Source organism: Globicephala melas, chromosome 3, assembly GCF_963455315.2.
Source record: "Globicephala melas chromosome 3, mGloMel1.2, whole genome shotgun sequence".
In the NCBI taxonomy this organism is placed as follows: Eukaryota; Metazoa; Chordata; class Mammalia; order Artiodactyla; family Delphinidae; genus Globicephala; species Globicephala melas.
In genome coordinates, this window is record NC_083316.1 from 100,957,796 (window position 1) to 100,977,273 (window position 19,478).

The following is a 19,478-nucleotide window of genomic DNA, read 5'->3' on the forward strand; positions in this document are numbered from 1 at the left end:
TGTTCATCCATTGCTATCTTCATCACCCCCTTAAGGATTAACCCTTGGTGGATTTTATTTGGGCGGGCAACTGTGGACTGTGTGAAGCCATATGCTGTGTCCTCTACAGAGCTTTTCTGGTTGGTCTTGCCTGAATGACTAGTAACTAGAAGCTGAGGAGAAGGTGTCACCACAGGCTTGTACTTAGCGATCAGTTCACAGGACTCTGTCCCAGTAGAAAGATGCCAAGAGTCCATCCCTGGTCTCCTGCAGTTTTCTTGGTCTTTACAGTATTCAAATAGGAAAGCTGACACGTGGAGGCTCTCTGAACCACAGAGGAGGGCTCTCTTCACTGCCTTTGTTCTTCTGCTTTGGGACGTGGTGGATGGATCCTTCACTGCCTCTCCCTGGCAGTGAGAGATTAAAGGAAGTGGAGGCCACAAAAGACAGGAAACTGTGTGGCCATGTGCCTTGAGACTCTGTATATGGAGCTATGAGACTTCCAGAGCCTCGGGCTGCACTGCACAGCAAAACCAAACCAAAAAACGAGACATTAGATGTTGTATGCAAAGGGTAAAAATGCACGTTCTCTATAATTAAATGGAATAGGTAAACAATGCGTTCTAATTTGTAAGCCAGATTTTCCACAGATATTGTATATCTTCAAGCTTTAGTTCTGAAGAAAGCTTTGCTCTTTTTCCTACCATTGTATTTGACACATGACTCCCATTACTACTCAGTGTAAACATTTTAAGTTGTTTGTACTTTGGATATAAATATGTGGTTAAAATCATCTGGCATAGAGAGGAGTTTACAGTGACACTCAAATTGAGCTTAGAATTTTCTATTCTCAGAAACAGAGCTTGAACGATGTGGTTGAAGGACTGAGAGGGCTTGTTTGCTCTTGTGCGTTTAATATTCAGTTTGTTGTCAGTTAAGTCCTGAAGGAGTTCAGGGGCACTTTTTCTCTTCTCCCTCTTCTCCCTCTTCCCCCTCTTCCCCCTGATTCTATTTGCATGCCCTGGGAGCCAAATGGAAGTTACAAAGATGAGTGTGGATGCTTGATCGACCGCCAGTGAAATGAAAACCCTGGCTTAGGTGTCATTTCTTGATAGCGTTTGGTGTTTAAGTCTCTTTGGAAGTAAGACAGTTATCACTGTTCCTTCTACTCACCTTTGTAACTCCAGTTAGAATCCCACTCACCCTCAGCACCAGTCTGAACCCCTGAGTTTAAGTGCCACTAGCACTTCTCAGCAGGCACTATCGTGCAGCGAATGCATCTCAGCTTGAGGTACATAGGATGGCCCTGTTCAGGCCCGTAAACCTAAGAAAGTATTAATACCCTCAAGCCATAGCATCTTAAGCTCACAGGGAACTTAGACCTTATCTAGTCCAGCTTGTCTCCTGCCCTTCAATTAAGTTCATGATCATCCCTCTGGTCTCAGTTTACCACCCATAAAACAGGCAGATTAGCTCTTGGAAGGGCCAGAGAAAACTCTTCCTTTTGTTCAAGAAGCAACTAGTACACGCTAGACCATGGATGGATTCAACACACATTTCCTAAGTTAGCCCACACCGCTCTTTTATTTTAGAGTTGGAGAAACAAGTCCGGTGGAATTAAGAAATTTGCCTCACTTCCTAAGTACATTAGTTAAAGAGATGGGACTGGAATTTTAGTTTCTTAACTCCCAGTATAGGCTCTTTTTGTTATGCATTGTAGATTTTTTAAATCAGGAGAAAACTTTCAGCCTTGAGGTAGAGTTTTTCTTAAGGATATAATAATAAAAGTAAAGGAAAATATAATCATAAACCATCACAATTTAATTGGCTATCCCCAACTTCCTTGATCAATAGATTTTTTTTAAATCTTTGATTTGAATATTTAGAATCCTTTGAAAATTGTGAGTATACATCTGTTTTCTGTGTTAAGTCATCTGCATAGAAACAAAAATCTTAAGAATAAATTAATTTGGTTTTCCCAAACTGATTTGACCATCAGACATGGTTTATATAATAGTTTTATCTCCTGGTTTGAAGTGACTTTCCACCTTTCCTGAGACCCCACTGAAACAAAAGTATAAAAACTTAAAAAGGAGGGACTTCCCTGGTGGTGCAGTGATTAAGAATCCACCTGCCAATGCAGGAGACACGGGTTCGAGCCCTGGTCCGGGAGGATCCCACATGCTGCGGAGCAACTAAGCCCGTGAGTCACAACTACTGAAGCCTGCACTCTAGAGCCCAGGAGCCACAACTACTGAGCCCACGTGCCTAGAGCCCATGCTCCACAACAAGAGAAGCCACCGTAATGAGGAGCCCGTGTGCCTCAACGAAGAGTAGCCCCCGCTCACCACAACTAGAGAAAGCTCGTGCACAGCAACAAAGACCCGACACAGCCGAAAGTAAATAAATAAAATAAATAAATTTATTAAAAAAAAGAAGTCATTTTAAAAAAGAAACACTTAAAAAGGAATAAACCCCAACAGTTAGGTGGTGGATGGGCAAGGAAAAGAGAGCCTCGTCAAAGGAAGAAAACATTTTAACAGTTTCCTGGAAGATGGAATGTTCTGGGAGCATGTGAATAGGTGCAACAAAGCAAAAAGCAGGGCGCAAGCTCAGCCATGAGAGCTGCGGTGGGTGCGGGAGATGGCCCGCCCACAGCTGTGCTGGAGACGCAGCTTCTGGACCTAGAGCTGGCAGGTGAGGCCGAGGTGAGCAGTGAAACTGAACACACGTGGGTCATTCAAGGTGTACACATGGGACGGGTGCTCAGGCCACTTATTCTGTACAGAATACATACTGATGTTTATGACCACACCAAAAATTTGTAAGACTATTTTCTTGAAAATAAAACAATACAACAAAACACTGAACAGAATGGCCAAGGAAAGCTAAAGCTTCTGATGTGGATATTAGGGCCCCCAAGTTGGCAACCCCCTCCCCATCCCCTTACCTCAAGGAAAAGCCCGCCACGTCTTTCCCACACTCAGAAGGAAGCCTGTGACGAGCGCTCCTACTGGCCTACTAGCAGAGGAAGCCCACCGAAGCTGCTTTCCGCAGTGAGATCTGATAACCAGGGATCACCAGGCATTGAAGAAAAAGACCAAGATGAATGAAAGCACTGACTCTTCAGGAAGGAGATAATTCGGAACACAACATATATCTTACAAATTGATGTAATATATCTAGAGAACTTCTCAAAGGTATTACCTCCAAAAGATGACACTAGGATACTATGAAAAAGGAACAATCGGAGAGCACATGAGAATTCTTAGAATTAATTGTTTTCTCCAATTGAAAACATCTGGGAGTTGCTCTCTCTAGTTGGGAAACTGTTCCGTAGAGTACAGAGACAAAAGTTGCAACAGAAGACAAGAGACACAGAAGACCAATTCAAGTCTAATGTCCTCTTTCATTCTGGAGGCCCAGAGAGAAAGAAGAGGGGAAAATACAAAAGTAGGGAAGAGAATAATCAAAAGAAAAATCACTTGAAAATTTCCCCAAACTGGAGGATATGGGACTTTACACAGACAAGATTCCACAAGGACAGAGCACAACGAATGAAGAAACCCTCTGATGCCAGACATAACCTGAACATTTCAGTACATCAGACATGAAGCCCACAATCTTACAGAAAGAAAAAACAAATGGTCAGCAAGGTTGAGGTTTAGCTGTGGCTTCATTTATTTATTTGAGGCTGGTTTAATGGTCAGGTCCCTTGCCATTCTTCAGTAGTAGCTTCAAATGGCAAGCTCTTATAATTTTTAGACAAAGATTCTTCACGGAAATTTTGTGTACATCACTTGTGCTGTTTGTTGAAATAATGTGAAATTTATCTTTCTGAGAAAGGGAACCACATCTTATGTCACTGACTTAGGAAAAACAGTTATGTTTTCATCCTTTTCATAAGGAGTGAAAAATAATTAAATGTACAGTGAGTTTTGGGAGCTGAACAGAAATAGCTCATAGCAACTCATGACTAAAGATAATTGAAGCTAATATTAATCCCTAAAAAAAGGTTCATTCAAAGAAAACATTGCCACAGCTGGAGTTAAGCTGTTTTGTTAGACAGTAGATGCAGAGTGCTGTCTTCAGAAGACCCTATTGACCTGACTAGCCTGCCCCTCGTTCGTTATTTAAATTATACTATGCAGTATAATGTTCCGTTTGGTCAGAAGTCTGCACTGGATTTAACAGTATTGTATTTTTAACTTCTCCAGCAGTGCATGAAGCATCTGTTAAAATTGAACATGTGTGCTTGCAATATGTGTATTCTTGAATTCTTGAGTACGATGAACTGTATAAAATCAGATGAAGTTTTTAAAGCAAATCTCTTACATCATAACTTGGCTGCTTAATCTATAAGAAGAAAGGTATATTAAAAATTGCCACATGTTTTTATGATAACTGATATAGTTGGGCTTAGTTCAAACATCCATGTTTTGGTTTTGTTTTTAATAGATCTTTATTGGAGTATAATTGCTTCACAATACTGTGTTAGTTTCTGTTGTACAACAAAGTGAATCAGCCACATGCATACATACATCCCCACATTCCCTCCCTCTTGAGCCTCCCTCCCACCCTCCCTATCTGTTTTACATTTGGTAGTGAATATATGTCCATGCCACTCTCTCACTTCATCCCAGCTTACCCTTCCCCCTCCCTGTGTCCTCAAGTCCATTCTCTATATCTATGTCTTTATTCCTACCCTGCCACTAGGTTCATCAGTACCATTTTTTTTTTTTTTAGATTCCATATATATGCATTAGCATACGGTATTTGTTTTTCTCTTTCTGACTTACTTCATTCTGTATGACAGTCTCTAGGTCCATCCACCTCATTACAAATAACTCAATTTCGTTTATTTTTATGGCTGGGTAATATTCCATTGTATATACGTGCCACATCTTCTTTATCCATTTATCTGTCGATGGACATTTAGGTTGCCTCCATGTCCTGGCTATTGTAAATAGTGCTGCAATTAACATTGTGGTGCATGTGTCTTTTTGAATTGTGGTTTTCTCAAGGTATATGCCCAGTAGTGGGATTGCTGGGTCATATGGTAGTTCTATTTTTAGTTTTTAAGGAACCTCCATACTGTTATCCACAGTGGTTGTATCAATTTACATTCCCACCAACAGTGCAGGAGGGTTCCCTTTTCACCACACCCTTTCCACCATTTATTGTTTCTAGATTTTTTGATGATGGCCATTCTGACCAGTGTGAGGTAATAATACCTCATTGTAGTTTTGACTTGCATTTCTCTAATAATCAGTGATGTTGAGCATCTTTTCATGTGCCTCTTGGCCATCTGTATGTCTTCTTTGGTGAAATGTCCATTTAGGTCTTCCGCCCATTTTTTAATTGGGTTGTTTGTTTTTTTTATATTGAGCTCCATGAGCTGTTTATATATTTTGGAGATTAATCCTTTGTCCGTTGTTTCATTTGCAAATATTTTTGCCCATGCTGAGGGTTGTCTTTTCATCTTGCTTATGGTTTCCTTTGCTGTGCAAAAGCTTTTAAGTTTCATTAGGTCCCATTTGTTTATTTTTGTTTTTATTTTCATTACTCTTAAGAGGTGGGTCAAAAAAGATCTTGCTGTGGTTTATGTCAAAGAGTATTTTCCTATCTGTTCCTCTAAGCATTTTATAGTGTCTGGTCTTACATTTAGGTCTTTAATCCACTTGGAGTTTATTTTTACGTATGCTGTTAGGTAGTGTACTAATTTCATTCTTTTACTTGCAGCTGTCCAGTTTTCCCAGCACCACTTATTGAAGAGGCTGTGTTTTCTCCATCATATGTTCTTGCCTCCTTTGTCATAAATTAGATGACCATATGTGCATGCGTTTATGTCTGGGCTTTCTATCCTGTACCATTGATCTATATTTCTGTTTTCCTGCCAGTACCATACTGTCTTGATTACTGTAGCTTTGTAGTACAGTTTGAAGTCAGGGAGCCTGATTCTTCCAGCTCCATTTTTCTTTCTCAAGAATTGCTTTGGCTCTTCGGGGTCTTTTGTGTTTCCATATGAATTGTAAAATTTTTTGTTCTAATTCTGTGAAGAATGCCATTGGTAGTTTGATAAGGATTGCATTGAATCTGTAGATTGCTTTGGGTAGTATAATCAGTTTCACAACATTGATTCTTCCAATCCAAGAACATGGTATATTTCTCCATCTGTTTATGTCATCTTTGATTTCTTTCATCAGTGTTTTATAGTTTTCTGAGTACAAGTCTTTTGCCTCCTTAGGTAGGTTTATTCCTAGTATTTTATTCTTTTTGTTGCAATGGTAAATGGGATTGGTTCCTTAATTTCTCTTTCTGATTTTTCGTTGTTAGTGTATAGGAATGCCACAGATTTCTATGCATTAATTTTGTATCCTGCAAACCTTACCAAATTCATTGATTAGTTCTAGTAGTTTCATGGTAGCATCTTTAGGATTTTCTGTGTATAGTATCATGTCATCTGCAAACAGTGACAGTTTTACTTCTTCTTTTCCAATTTGTATTCCTTTTATTTCTTTTTCATCTCTGATTGCCATGGCTAGGACTTCCAAAACTATGTTGAAAAGGACTGATGAGAGTGTCTTGTCTTGTTCCTGATCTTAGTGGAAATGCTTTCAGTTTTTCACCATTGAGTATGATGTTTGCTGTGGATTTGTCATATATGGCCTTTATTATGTTGAGGTAGGTTCCCTCTATGCCCATTTTCTGGAGAGAGTTTATCATAAATGGGTGTTGAATTTTGTCTAAAGCTTTTTCTGTATCTATTGAGATGATCATATGGTTTTTATTCCTTAATTTGTTAATATTGTGTGTCACATTGATTTGTGTATATTGGAGAATCTTTGCATCCCTGGGATTAATCCCACTTGATCATGGTGTATGATCCTTTTAATGTGTTTCTGGAATCTATTTGCTAGTATTTTGTTGAGGGTTTTTGCATCTATGTTCATCCGAGATATTGGTCTATAATTTTCTTTTTTTGTGATACCTTTTTCTGGTTTTGGTTTCAGGGTGATGGTGCCTTCGTGGAATGAATTTGGGAGTCTTCCTCCCTCTGCTGTTTTTTGGAAGAGCTTGAGAAGGATAGGTGTTAGTTTTTCTCTAAATATTTGATAGAATTCACCTGTGAAGCCATCTGGTCCTGGACTTTTGTTTGTTGGAAGATATTTAATTATGGTTTCAGTTTCATTACTTGGGATAGGTCTGTTTATATTTTCTAATTCTTCTTGGTTCAGTCTTAGAAAACTGTACCTTTCCAAGAATTTGTCCCTTTCTTCATGGTTGTCCATTTTATTGGCATATAGTTGTTTTTAATAGTTTCTTATAATTCTTTGTATTTCTGTGGTGTCAGTTGTGATTTCTCCTTTTTCATTTCTAATTTTATTTATTTGTGTCCTCTCCCTTTTTTCTAAGGGTTTATCAATTTTGTTTATGTTCTCAAAGAACCAGCTTTCAGGTTGTTTTGTTTTGTTTTGTTTTTTCACGGTACGCGGGCCTCTCACTGTTGTGGCCTCTCCCGTTGCGGAGCACAGGCTCCGGACGCGCAGGCTCAGCGGCCATGGCTCACGGGCCCAGCCGCTCTGCGGCATGTGGGATCCTCCCAGACCGGGGCACGAACTCGTGTCCCCTGAATCGGCAGGTGGACTCTCAACCACTGCGCCACCAGGGAAGCCCAGCTTTCAGTTTTATTGACCTTAGCTATTGTTTTTTCATTTCTATTTCATTTATTTCTGCTTGGATCTTTATTATTTCTTTCCTTCTACTGACTTTGGGTTTTCTTTGTTCTTCTTTCTCTAGTTGCTTTAGGTGTAGGGTTAGATTGTTTATTTGAGGTTTTTCTTGTTTCTTGAGGTGAGACTGAATTGCTGTAAACTTCCCTCTTAGAACTGCTTTTGCTGTGTCCCATAGGTTTTGGGTCATCGTGTTTTCATTGTCATTTGTTTCTATGTATTTTTTTATTTCTTCTTTGTTTTTTTCAGTGATCTCTTGGTTATTTTTTAGTGCACTGTTTAGCCTCCATGTGTTTGTGTTTTTTACAGTTTTTTTCCTGTAATTGATTTCTAGTCTCACAGTGTTGTGGTCAGAAAAGGTGATTGATACAATTTCAATTTTCTTAAATTTTCCGAGGCTTGATTTGTGACCCAAGATGTGATCTGTCCTGGAGAATGTTCCATGTGCACTTGAGAAGAAAGTGTATTCTGCCACTTTTGAGTGGAATGTTCTATAAATATCAATTAAATCCCTCTGGTCTATTGTGTCATTTAAAGTTTGTGTTTCCTTATTTATTTTCTGTTTGGATGATCTGTCCATTGGTGTAAGTGGGGTGTTAAAGTCCCCTGCTATTATTGTGTTACTGTCGATTTCCCCTTTCATGGTTGTTAGCATTTGCCTCATGTATTGAGGTGCTCCTCTGTTGGGTGCATAAACATTTATAACAGTCTTTATTTTAAAGTCTATTTTATCTGATACAAGTATTGCTACTCCAGCTTTCTTTTGATTTCCATTTGCATGGAATATCTTTTTCCATCCCCTCACTTTCAGTCTGTATGTGTCCCTAGGTCTGAAATGGGTCTCTTGTAGACAGCATATATATGAGTCTTGTGTTTATATCCATTCAGCCAGTCTGTGTCTTTTGGTTGGGGCATTTAATCCATTTACATTCAAGGTTCTTATTGATATATATGTTCCTATTACCATTTTCTTAATTGTTTTGGGTTTGTTTTTGTGCGTCTTTTTTTTCTCTTGTGTTTCCTGCCTAGAGAAGTTTCTTTAGCATTTGTTGTAAAACTGGTTCAGTGGTGCTGAATTCTCTTACCTTTTGCTTGTCTGAAAAGCCTTTGATTTCTCTGTCGAATCTGAATGAGATCCTTGCTGGGTAGAGTAATCTTGGTTGTAGGTTTTTCCCTTTCATCACTTTAAGTATATCCTGCCACTCCCTTCTGACCTGCAGAGTTTCTGCTGAAAAATCGTCTGATAACCTTATGGGGATTCCTTTGTATGTTATTTTTGGTTTTTCCCTTGCTGCTTTTAATAGTTTTTTCTTTGAATTTAATTTTTATTAGTTTGATTAATATGTGTCTGGTGTGTTTTTCCTAGGGTTTATCTTATATGGACTCGGTGCTTCCTGGACTTGGGTGACTATTTCCTTTCCCATGTTAGGGAAGTTTTCAACTATAATCTATTTAAATATTTTTTCAGACCCTTTCTTTTTCTCTTCTTCTTCTGGGACCCCTATAATTCGAATGTTGCTACATTTACTGTTATCCCAGATATCTCTGAGATTGTCTTCAATTCTTTTCATTCTTTTTTCTTTATTCTGCTCCTTGGCAAGTATTTCCACCATTTTGTCTTCCAGCTCACTTATTCGTTCTTCTGCCTCAGTTATCCTGTTATTGATTCCTTCTAGTGTATTTTTCATTTCAGTTATTGTGTTGTTCATCTCTGTTTGTTTGTTTTTTAGTTCTTCTAGATCTTTGTTAAACATTTATTGTATTTTCTCAGTCCATGCCTCCATTCTATTTCTGAGATTCTGGATCGTCTTTACTATCATTACTCTGAATTCTTTTTCAAGTAGATTGCCTGTTTCCTCTTCATTTATTTGGTCTTGTAGGTTTTTACCTTGCTCCTTTATCTGTGATGTATTTTTTTGCCGTATCTTTTTTTTTTTTTTTGATGAGTGGGATTGTGTTCCTGTCTTACTGGTTGTCTAGCCTGAGGCTTCCAACACTGGAGTTTGTAGGCTGTTGGGTAGAGCTGGCTCTTGGTGCTGAGATGAGGACCTCCAGGAGCCCTCACTCTGATAGATATTCCCTGGGGTCTGAGGTTCTCTGTTAGTCCAGTGGTTCGGACTCAGAGCTCCCACCTGAGGAGCTTTGACCCAACTCCCAGCTCGTGACCAAGTTCCCACAAGCCACACGGGGCCTAAGCAGGGGCAGGGTTTGGGTGGGCGTGCAGAGCCTATGCTTAGGACCCACAGGGCTGGAAAAGGCCCTGGGGGGTGTGGGGGTGGGGCTTAGGCTCAAAGGAACAGAAGGGGCCCAGGTATGCCTCCCGCCTCTGGTCTCAGAGGGTGGGAGACCCCACCTGGGAGCCCAGCAGGCTTCCTGGGCTCAAGTGGGCAGGTCAAACACCCTCCACTCCTCTCCTGCTCCTCAGTCCTGGAGGGCCCCTCCCGCCTGCCTATCTGCTTTTACCCCAGCCTCCTTCCTATGCCCCCAGGACCAACATGGCCCAGAGGGGGCCTCTGAGAGCATAGGACCCAGCCCAAGAGCCAGGCAGACTTCCCTGGCCGATTGGGCAGGGGATACGCTGGGTGTGCTTCCCCTTGATCCAAGCCCCCAAGGGTTCCTCCAGGCATGGGAACCCCTTCTGCCTCTCAGCCACCCCTCAGGGGCGCTGGTCCTGGCCTCCACTTCTCCTCCCGCCTCAGTCCCCCCACATCCTACTGTTTCACTTGGGGTTTCCTTCTGTCTCCTTGGGCATTAAGGTCCCCCCCCACCAGCGTCCTGCAGGCGCCCTAGTTGTGGGGAGACATGAACTCTGAGTCTTTGCACACTGCCATCTTGACTCCTTCCTCTCCATGCTTTTTTATTAGTCCCTTTTTTTCTGAATTGTTTCTTTCCTTGCCTGCTTTTGGATTGGTGGCAGATTTTTTTTCCCCTTTTTCTCTTTCCATTTTCCCCCTTGTTAGTATGTATCTGTTCTTTTCATGGTTACTAAAGATAATAATCTTTAGTTTCCTCCTGAACATTACGAGGACCTTAGAATGTTTTAAGTCTGATCACCCTGGATGTAAGATTCTGGGTTGACAGTTCAGTTTTTTTTCAGCACTTGGAAAATATTGTGACACTTCATTTTGGCTCCTGTGGTTTCTGATAAAAAATCTACTGTCGTATTAATTGTTTTTCCTCTATATGTAAGATGTTGTTTTAAACTGGCTGTTTTCATAGTCTGTGCCTACCTCAACCTCTGGCATGGTGAAGGCAAGGTATTTTGTTTATTTTGTTTACTGAAACAGTATTATTGTTCAAATACTGTCCATGCATTTAAACAGCTCTGGGCACAGAATAGTTACTCCATAAATGTTAGTTAAAGGAAGGAAGAAATATGGAAAGATTTTGTGCTTGAAAAATAAAAATAAAATTCCAGTTTTCAAGATTTTATCTTTGTTATTGGTTTTCAGAAGTTTAATTATGATGTGTCTTGGTTTGAGTTTCTTTTAAGTTTTTCCTGTTTGGAGTTCTCCCAACTTCTTGAATCAGTAGGTTTATCTCTTTTGCTACATTTGGAAGTTTTTAGCCATTATTTCTTTGGGTATTTTTTTCAGCCCCTTCCTCTTTCTCCTTTCCTTCCAGTACTCCAATAATGGAAATGTTAGATTTTTTATTATAGTTTCACAAGGGCCTAAGCCCTTTTTAATTTATTTTTACTGTTTCTCTCCATTGGTCAGATTAGATAATTTCTGTTGTTCTATCTTCCAGTTCACTGATTCTCCTCTGTTCCTTCCATTCTGGCACTGAATGCTTTTACTGAGCCTTTTCTTTATGGTACTGTATTTTTCAGTTCTAAAATCCTCATTTGATTCTTTATAGCTTTTATTTTTTGCTGAGACGTTATATTTCTTTTCTTTTTTTTTTTTTTTTTTGGCCACACCACACAGCTTGTGGGCTCTCAGTTCCCTGACCAGGGATTGAACCCAAGCCATGGCAGTGAAAGTGCCAAATCCTAACCACTAGACCACCAGGGAACTGAGACTTTTTATTTCTTTGTTGAATTTTTCTATTTTTTCCTTTTGTTTCAAATATGTTTGTGATTATTCTTGAAACATTTTTATCATGGCTGCCTTAAAACCATTATCAGATAATTTTAACATATCTCTGTCATCTCAATATTGGCATGATTGACTTTTTCATTCAGTTTGAGATCTTCCAGATTTTTGATACGATGAATGATTCTGATTGAATTCTAGACATTTTTGTATTATGTTATGAGACTCTGGATCTTATTTAAACCTTCTGTTTTAGCTGGCTTTCTCTGAAACTGCTCAGTCAAGGCAGGGGATTCCACCTTGTTTCAACCATGTGAAGATGGAAGACCAGGTTCCCTACCTAACATCACTGACAGCTGGGTTGGGAGGGGTGCTACTCATTACTGCTGTAAGGATGGGAGTTCCAGCTCCCCACATGGTCTCCACTGACCCTGTAGGTGGGGGCACATTACTGGCAGGTGGGGATGAAAGTTCTGGCTGCTTTCTTGGCTTTCTCTGACACCACACCAGTGCTGGGTTCTTCATTACCAGCCTCAGAAGGGTTGAAGTCTAGGCTTCCCACAGGACTTTGCTGGCATGAGTAGAGGTGGGCCACAGTTTCTCCTGTGGTGTTTGGCTGGAATAGAGTGGTTTAGGGTTGGAGCGTTTTCTTTCTTGCTAGGCTATCTCTTTTATGGTCCTTTTGCTAAAGGAAACATGATTTTATTGGGGCCTTATTTGTCTGCATCTGTTGGTATTTCCTGGTTGTTAGCTTTTGCTTCTCCAAGTCAAGATACATGAGGCAAAATGAAAACCCAGGAAAGATAAAGCTCACCACTGTGTCATTCCTCAGTCCTGGAAGGTCTCCTTTCTTCCTTCAACCTTTCATAATCTTTTTATGTTTGTTTTATATACAGTGTCCAGTGGTTTAATTATATTGGGTTGGCCAAAAAGATGTCACAGAAAAACCCGAACGAACTTTTTGGCCAACCCAATACTTAGCAGGAAGAATGGGGAAAAGTATATCCACTCCACCTTATTGGAAGTAGAAGTCCATCCATTGATTTTTTTTTTTTTTTTTTTTTTTTTTTTTTTTTTGCGTTACGCGGGCCTCTCACTGTTGTGGGCTCTCCCGTTGCGGAGCACAGGCTCCGGACGCGCAGGCTCAGTGGCCATGGCTCACGGGCCCAGCCGCTCCGCGGCATGTGGGATCTTCCCGGACCGGGTCACGAACCCATGTCCCCTGCATCGGCAGGCAGACTCTCAACCACTGCGCCACCAGGGAAGCCCCATCCATTGATTTTTGAATTTAATATTATGGTTTTGGGTTTTTTTGGGTTTTTTTTAATATTATGGTTTTTTGTTTCTGTGAGTTCTGTTTGCTTTATTTTTTTCCTAATCTGACTGGGTTTTAGGGTTTTTTCTTTTAATAGTCCTTCTATTTTTGCTCATATTTTCAAACCTCTATTTTATCTCTTTAGACACATTAACTCTCATTTTCTCAGGAAAAATGGTCATCACCACCTATCATCTGAATTCAATGGACCATATTTAGTTTTATCTGATTATAAGATATTTTATGAATAGTTTACAGCAATTCATATTAAAAGAAAGACAACTTCCTTAGAATTTTTATCAGAATTTCAACATAGTAAATCCAAATTCTTAGCCCATATTTTCCTGATTTTTAAAGGGCAGCATCCTTTGACAGTACACCTAACTGCTCATCAGCTTCTATGCATGAACATGAAACATAAACCATCTTGTAGATACTGATTCCAGATTTTAGATTCATCTCTAATAGGTTCTAGTGTATCATTGTTTCTGGTTCTTTTCTTTGGACATGCATTGTTAAAGTCCAAAACCTGAATGGTTAATAGTTTTGTTGAGGAGACAGTGGCTAATATCTTTGCTACATAATTGCAAAATATTTTCATTTTTAGATTTACAAATACCAACTAGAATGACTAAATCAATAAAATTAAAAAGAATTTCTGTATTATCTGTTTCCTTCTAGTCATTTTTGTATACCCTTTTGTCAAGTAAAGTAAAGCATTTGTCAAATAAATCTTGGTACAGAAACATCAGGATAAGTGAAAGAATACTGTTCACGTTGTTTTAGTGAAATGAGGTCGTCCAGGTTCTTTATGCAAAGTATTGTATGGTAAAACAATTCTTATTCATAGTTAGAACTACCTCTCTGCCTTTTGAAAGTAAACTGTCACTTTTCTCTGATTCATTTAGAATCTTCTTTTTATCTTTGGTGTTATTTCATTTCACTGTAGAACTTTATTACTATAGTTATTCTGTATCTAGGTGTATTTTTTGTAGATATTTTTAATTAATATTTTTGAGGATTTTTTTGAGTCTGATAATGTAATAACTGATATCTTCATAGGTCTAAGTTCACTGCTGTTTCTGCTGGTTCTTGCTCATTGTGCTTTGTTTCTTCATAGTATATGTGTGTAGTTTTTAAATTTTTTGTGGGGTTTTTTGGTTTGTTTTTTTGGTTTTTGTATTTTTGGCTGAGTATCTTTATCTTTGGGTTTTTTTTTTTTTTCTTTTTTACTGACCAGGACTTAACTGAATTTACACATAGAGTTTTGTGGAGATTTTTTTGGGTCTTTTGTTTGTTTGTGTGTTTGTTTTTTGCTTTGCTGGTTACCTAGGAGCATTGTCTACTGAGACTTCATAGCTGAGGGGTTTTTTTTGACCGCCAGAAGGCATTAATTTAGATGCAAACTTGTGAAGGGGCCAAACTGTGGTTATAAGTTCTCAAAGGACATTTCTTCTCCTCCCCTTTACTCCACAGGACCATTCTTCACAGTGGATTTGTTTCTCATTCTCCCCTTCCCTGGGGAGAAAGCAGATTTACATCTTTTAGATCCTCCACACCCACCTACCTTGAGCAAACCTTAGGCTTTATCTTCATTTCCTTTGTCCATATACTCCCAAACCAGATGCTCAAAGTTACAGAGTTCACAGCATGTCCACAGGACAGAGATATGTGATTTTAGGATGTTAATGATTCCTTTCCAGGATAATCTGAGCCTTAGTAAGTATTAAATGCTAAATTACTCTTCACAGTTAGCCAGGATCTACATTGGAGACTACATACTTTCCTATAACACATTCTTCAAACATACACAGAGAGGTTTGGAAAACAAGTTTAATTATTTTACTGACTATAAGATTTTATTTGACAGTGTTTGCTTCCCAAATCAAAATGGATTTTATATTCTGTTCATTTAGGGGTGAGATTGTGGTTATGCAGGAACCTCTGGTAGGGTCCACCTGTGGTGGAGAGTGACTAGTGGTACAGATAGTGCATTTCAACTCAAGCCAAGCTGGAACATGCACCTTTATAAAATGCAGCTGTTACACTTGTACACACGCGGTGTAGAATAGACCTTCAGTGTTCCCACAAGATAATCCCCAAAGAGGTTGCATCATGACCTAAACTTTTATTTTTTTAATTATATAGCCTGTATGTAGGCTTAATGTTATGGAGTTCACAGAATAATAGTCTCTTCAGTTTGCCTTTGACCCTTTTTAACCACCCCCCAGTGCCTCAGAAGACATTTTCTTGCACAGTAGGCTGCCTTCCGACTTCCACTGGGCATTTTTTCCAGCCCGTTATCTTTCATTTCCACGAGCTTCTTTACCGAAGACAAGATTCTGTGGTAACTTGGTCCTCTTCCCTATTATGCAGCAGAAACTGCTTCTAAAATGCTGGAATAGTGTTTTCCTTTGAAAAAAGTTGGGTTAATAGCTGCTTTGCTGTCTCATCACCTGTTGCTACATGCCAGTGCTTGACAAGGCCTCAGTTACCTCCAGAATCAGGTGGTCATGAAGCCTCAGGCCAGCGTGTCCAATACCACTGTGGTGTCTTCTCAGAAGTGCTCTCTTTCACTTGATGAGCAGTTTCTGTACTAGTTGCCTTTAAACATTTTGTGAACCATATTTTCTTACTTCCACACTAGAGTATATTTGTGAACTTAATTTTCACAACTGTAAACCACTTATGAATTTGACATTTTACTCTTAAATTACTAAAAGGATCTGTTTTATGGCCAAAAGCCATTTTATGGCTTTATATATTTTCACCTTTTCACTTCTTTAAAAAGTACCAGCAGTTAGTATTCTTTTGGGGGGCCTTTTATTCTTTTGGGGAGTCCTATATAGACCCCCAAAGTTTTTTGGTTTTTGTTTTGGAATCACTCCATGAGAATTGTAGGGTAGGCATAATTGAGCTGAGAACAACAGACTAACTTATACTGAACTGAGATTCTGTTTTTAATGTTTTCATTTTCCACTTACCAGAGAAGGAGCTTCCTCTTGTTCATGTCAGCAAAATTGCAAACCACCACTTATCAAACTGCTGGGATTGTGAGCAGTCAGGACTGCAAAGATTAAGTTTAGAACAGGTTTCTAATCAAGATGTCAGATTTATAATAATCTCTAAGTTAGTTTTACTTCTTAAAGGAGTTTTCTCATTATTATTATTCATGTAATCATAGATATCTATAAAGGTAAAAAAAAATCTGTTATGTAAAATAATTCTTTCTTTTTCTCCACTTTTTATTTTTGTGGTTTTTAAGTCATACATCTGCATATCTGTTCCTAGCCATTCAACTCGGGCTGAGGACTAATTGAACATTTCTCTTTTAATCCAATGTTGGCACGGTAAAGGCATTAAGGAAGCTGAGTAAACTCGGAGTACAGCAGAGAAGCCCTGTGCCAACTGATGGCTACCCTATCCCTTATAGCCCAGGTCCTTAGAATTTTGAGTTTAATTCACAGATTAAGAAATGATGTAATGGCAGCTTCGCTTCTTATAAATGACTCTCTTAAACTGCAACTGAAGAACAGGACCTTACGTATTTTTTAAAAATAAATAATGAGCTTTTATTATCCTCAACAACTGAAGAAAATCAAGCCTGAAATCTATGGCCTTAAGTAGCCCCACTATGGATGGTGGAAGACCTTATGTATTTTTTTGAAGGACGTACAGTTTGAATTTCATAAAACCCCTGTAGAAGCCTGTAGAAGTAAGAGTATCTGTGAAAGTCCTGCTCGTAACATGAGACGAACTGTTCTTTGTTCTCGTTGAAGATTGTGAACAGTGTGTTAAATAATATTAATGGCTGGGACTGTCAGTACTTAACAGTACTTTCCTTGTACAAGTGATTTTATTGATTGATACAGACTCAATGTAACGGGAGCAGATTATTTTTACTGATTTTATCGAAACCTTAACCAAGTTTGTTAGTGCACCACTTATCTTTAAATAGATCTAGATGATGATGTAGATTAAGAAAAGCAGACCACCATCCATCTCTTTTTGATCTGTTAATAACTTAAATCCATCATTGCTAGCAAGTGTTTTCAGATTCTGTTGTGCATACATGTTTCTCTTGTCCTCGGTTAGAAATCCTATAACTTTGTTTCAGTGGTTGGTTTTTCATGCAGGAAAACCCTAACCGCTTATCCAGAATTTGGCAGACAAGTTTGTCATCATAATTGGTGAAGTAATTGACAAAATGTGAAGGAAAAGAAGAACTTTAGAAGTCTCTGTTATTAAATTTCATTTTTGTAGGCAGTAAGCTAGAGATTTTTAGGTTTTATGGTAGTTATGTGAGAGTTTTTTGTGCTAAGTTGAAAACACTCTATGAAGCCTAACTACACTCTAATAACTTAGGACAATGTATGATATTTCTTCTCATTGTACTATATTTTAAAGGTTTTGCATTTTAATTATAGAGAATTGTGCTGCTTAATTTCAAATGCCTTTTTTCCCCAGTGATTTGCCTGCTTCCCATTGATCTCAAAATAATACTTTGTTTAAAATAATTTTTAGTGCAGAAAAATGTAAGTTTCTGAAGCCATACATGTTACTTCTTTAAAGATCACAGTACACTTTCCTTTCAAAAAAATAAACCAATATTTAAAATTTTCTGGTGATGCATTCTTGCTCACCTTCCGTGGATAAGCCGGGTAGAAGCCTGTCCTACATAACTGTGGATAATGAGCCTTCACAGGTCAGATAGGTCAGTGGAGGTGAGATCAGTAATGGCAAATTGAGAAGTTTTAGGAGCCTCAGAAACACTTATAATTTCATGGAGAGGAACCTGGAGATGGAAAGAAAATATGTGTTCCAGTGCTCCGTGGCCCCAAAGCTTTGATCAGGCTTAAAACTTACAACTTTGGGAGTTATAAATCTATGAATTATCAGGTGTTGACCACCTGGTTTGGCAGTCTGTACTGATATAAAAAATACTCTCAGTACTCATTAACTAAGGTTCAATGCCCTAAACTAGAGCGCCGGGTTAATAAGATGAGTGTTTTGGGTTGAGTCTTCCTCTCGAGCCTGCTGTTCTTTGGCAGGGCTCAGGGCTGATGCTGTTTCTAGAAAAAGAATGGGTGAGAACACACAGACCTTTCCTCATTTCTGGGAGTCCAGCTCAAAGCCCCTTCTAGAAACAGGTATCCAATAGTTGGTGATGCCATTTCATGCATGTGGAGAGAAAGACAGACAACCTATTACTTTTTCTTCACATTCACACTTCTCTTAAAAAGTAGATGGTTTTATCTGACAAAAACTTAACACCTTGAGCTAGCATTATATTTCTGTGACTATCAGTTTCTTTAGGGTAGCTACAGTGGTCTTGAGTCTCTCTTTACTACTGCAGTTTTCTATTCAGAGAAGATTTTAGGAAGCCTGACATTCTTGAGATATTTTTGTATTTTATCAGATTTGTATATGATGGATTCATGAATTTTTAAAAGAACTGGCTTTTGTAGTGAGGTTCACTTTTAGTTTGATGACTGTAGTTTAATCAAAGGAAGATCATAATGTATCTATTCTATGGCCATTTATTTTCTGATCTTAGTCTATTTCTTCACAGACATCAAGAGTTCTCTCCTTGCAGGTTAATATATTTTTAATATTACAGTATTTTTTGTTATTGTTCTGATTTACACGTATGTTCATAGTCAACAACTTTGAAAAACACAAAAGAATAAAAATAATTATCTGTAATTCTTCCACGTAGACCACTGGTTCTGAACCAGGGGCAATTTTACCTCACAGTGGACATCTGGTGATGCACAGAGACATTTTTGGTTACCACAGCTGAGGATGCGGGTGCTGCTAGCATCTAGCGAGTAGTTCAGGGAAGCTAACCATCCTACAGTGCACAGGACAGCCCCAAGCAAACAGGCATTTGGCCCACAATGTCAACATTGGCAAGGATGAGAAGCCCTGATTTAGACATCTCAAAATTATAGTGTGCTTCCTTTGTCTTCTTCCTATGCATATTTTGAATCTTATATTTTAAAATACTTGTTACATCATCTATAATGCTTTATAAACTCTTTTAAAAATATATCACAAACATTTTTGATGTGTTAAATATTCCTCTAAGAGAAGGTTTTTTTTTTTTAATGTTTTAACTTTTATTATGGAAATTTTCAGCATGTAAAGACCAGACAGAATAACGTAACAAACTCTCAAATACTCATCACCCAGCATCATGGTTGATAATCAACCATTATCAGCTCAGGGGCAGTCTCATCTATATGTTATCCTACTCTCCCATGTTATTTTTTTTTATTTATTTATTTTTTTTGCGGTACACGGGCCTCTCACTGCCGTGGCCTCTCCTGTCGCAGAGCACAGCCTCCGGACACACAGGCTCAGCAGCCACGGCTCACGGGCCCAGCCGCTCCGCGGCACGTGGGATCCTCC

The 19,478-nt window shown here is 38.9% G+C and overlaps 1 protein-coding gene across 2 annotated transcripts in view; it reads left to right on the forward strand.

The window, feature by feature from the left end:
* The window catches only part of SNX24 (sorting nexin 24), a 162,586-nt gene that overhangs the window by 101,578 nt on the left and 41,530 nt on the right, over nt 1–19,478 (forward strand). The gene's annotated exons all lie outside the window — the stretch shown is intronic.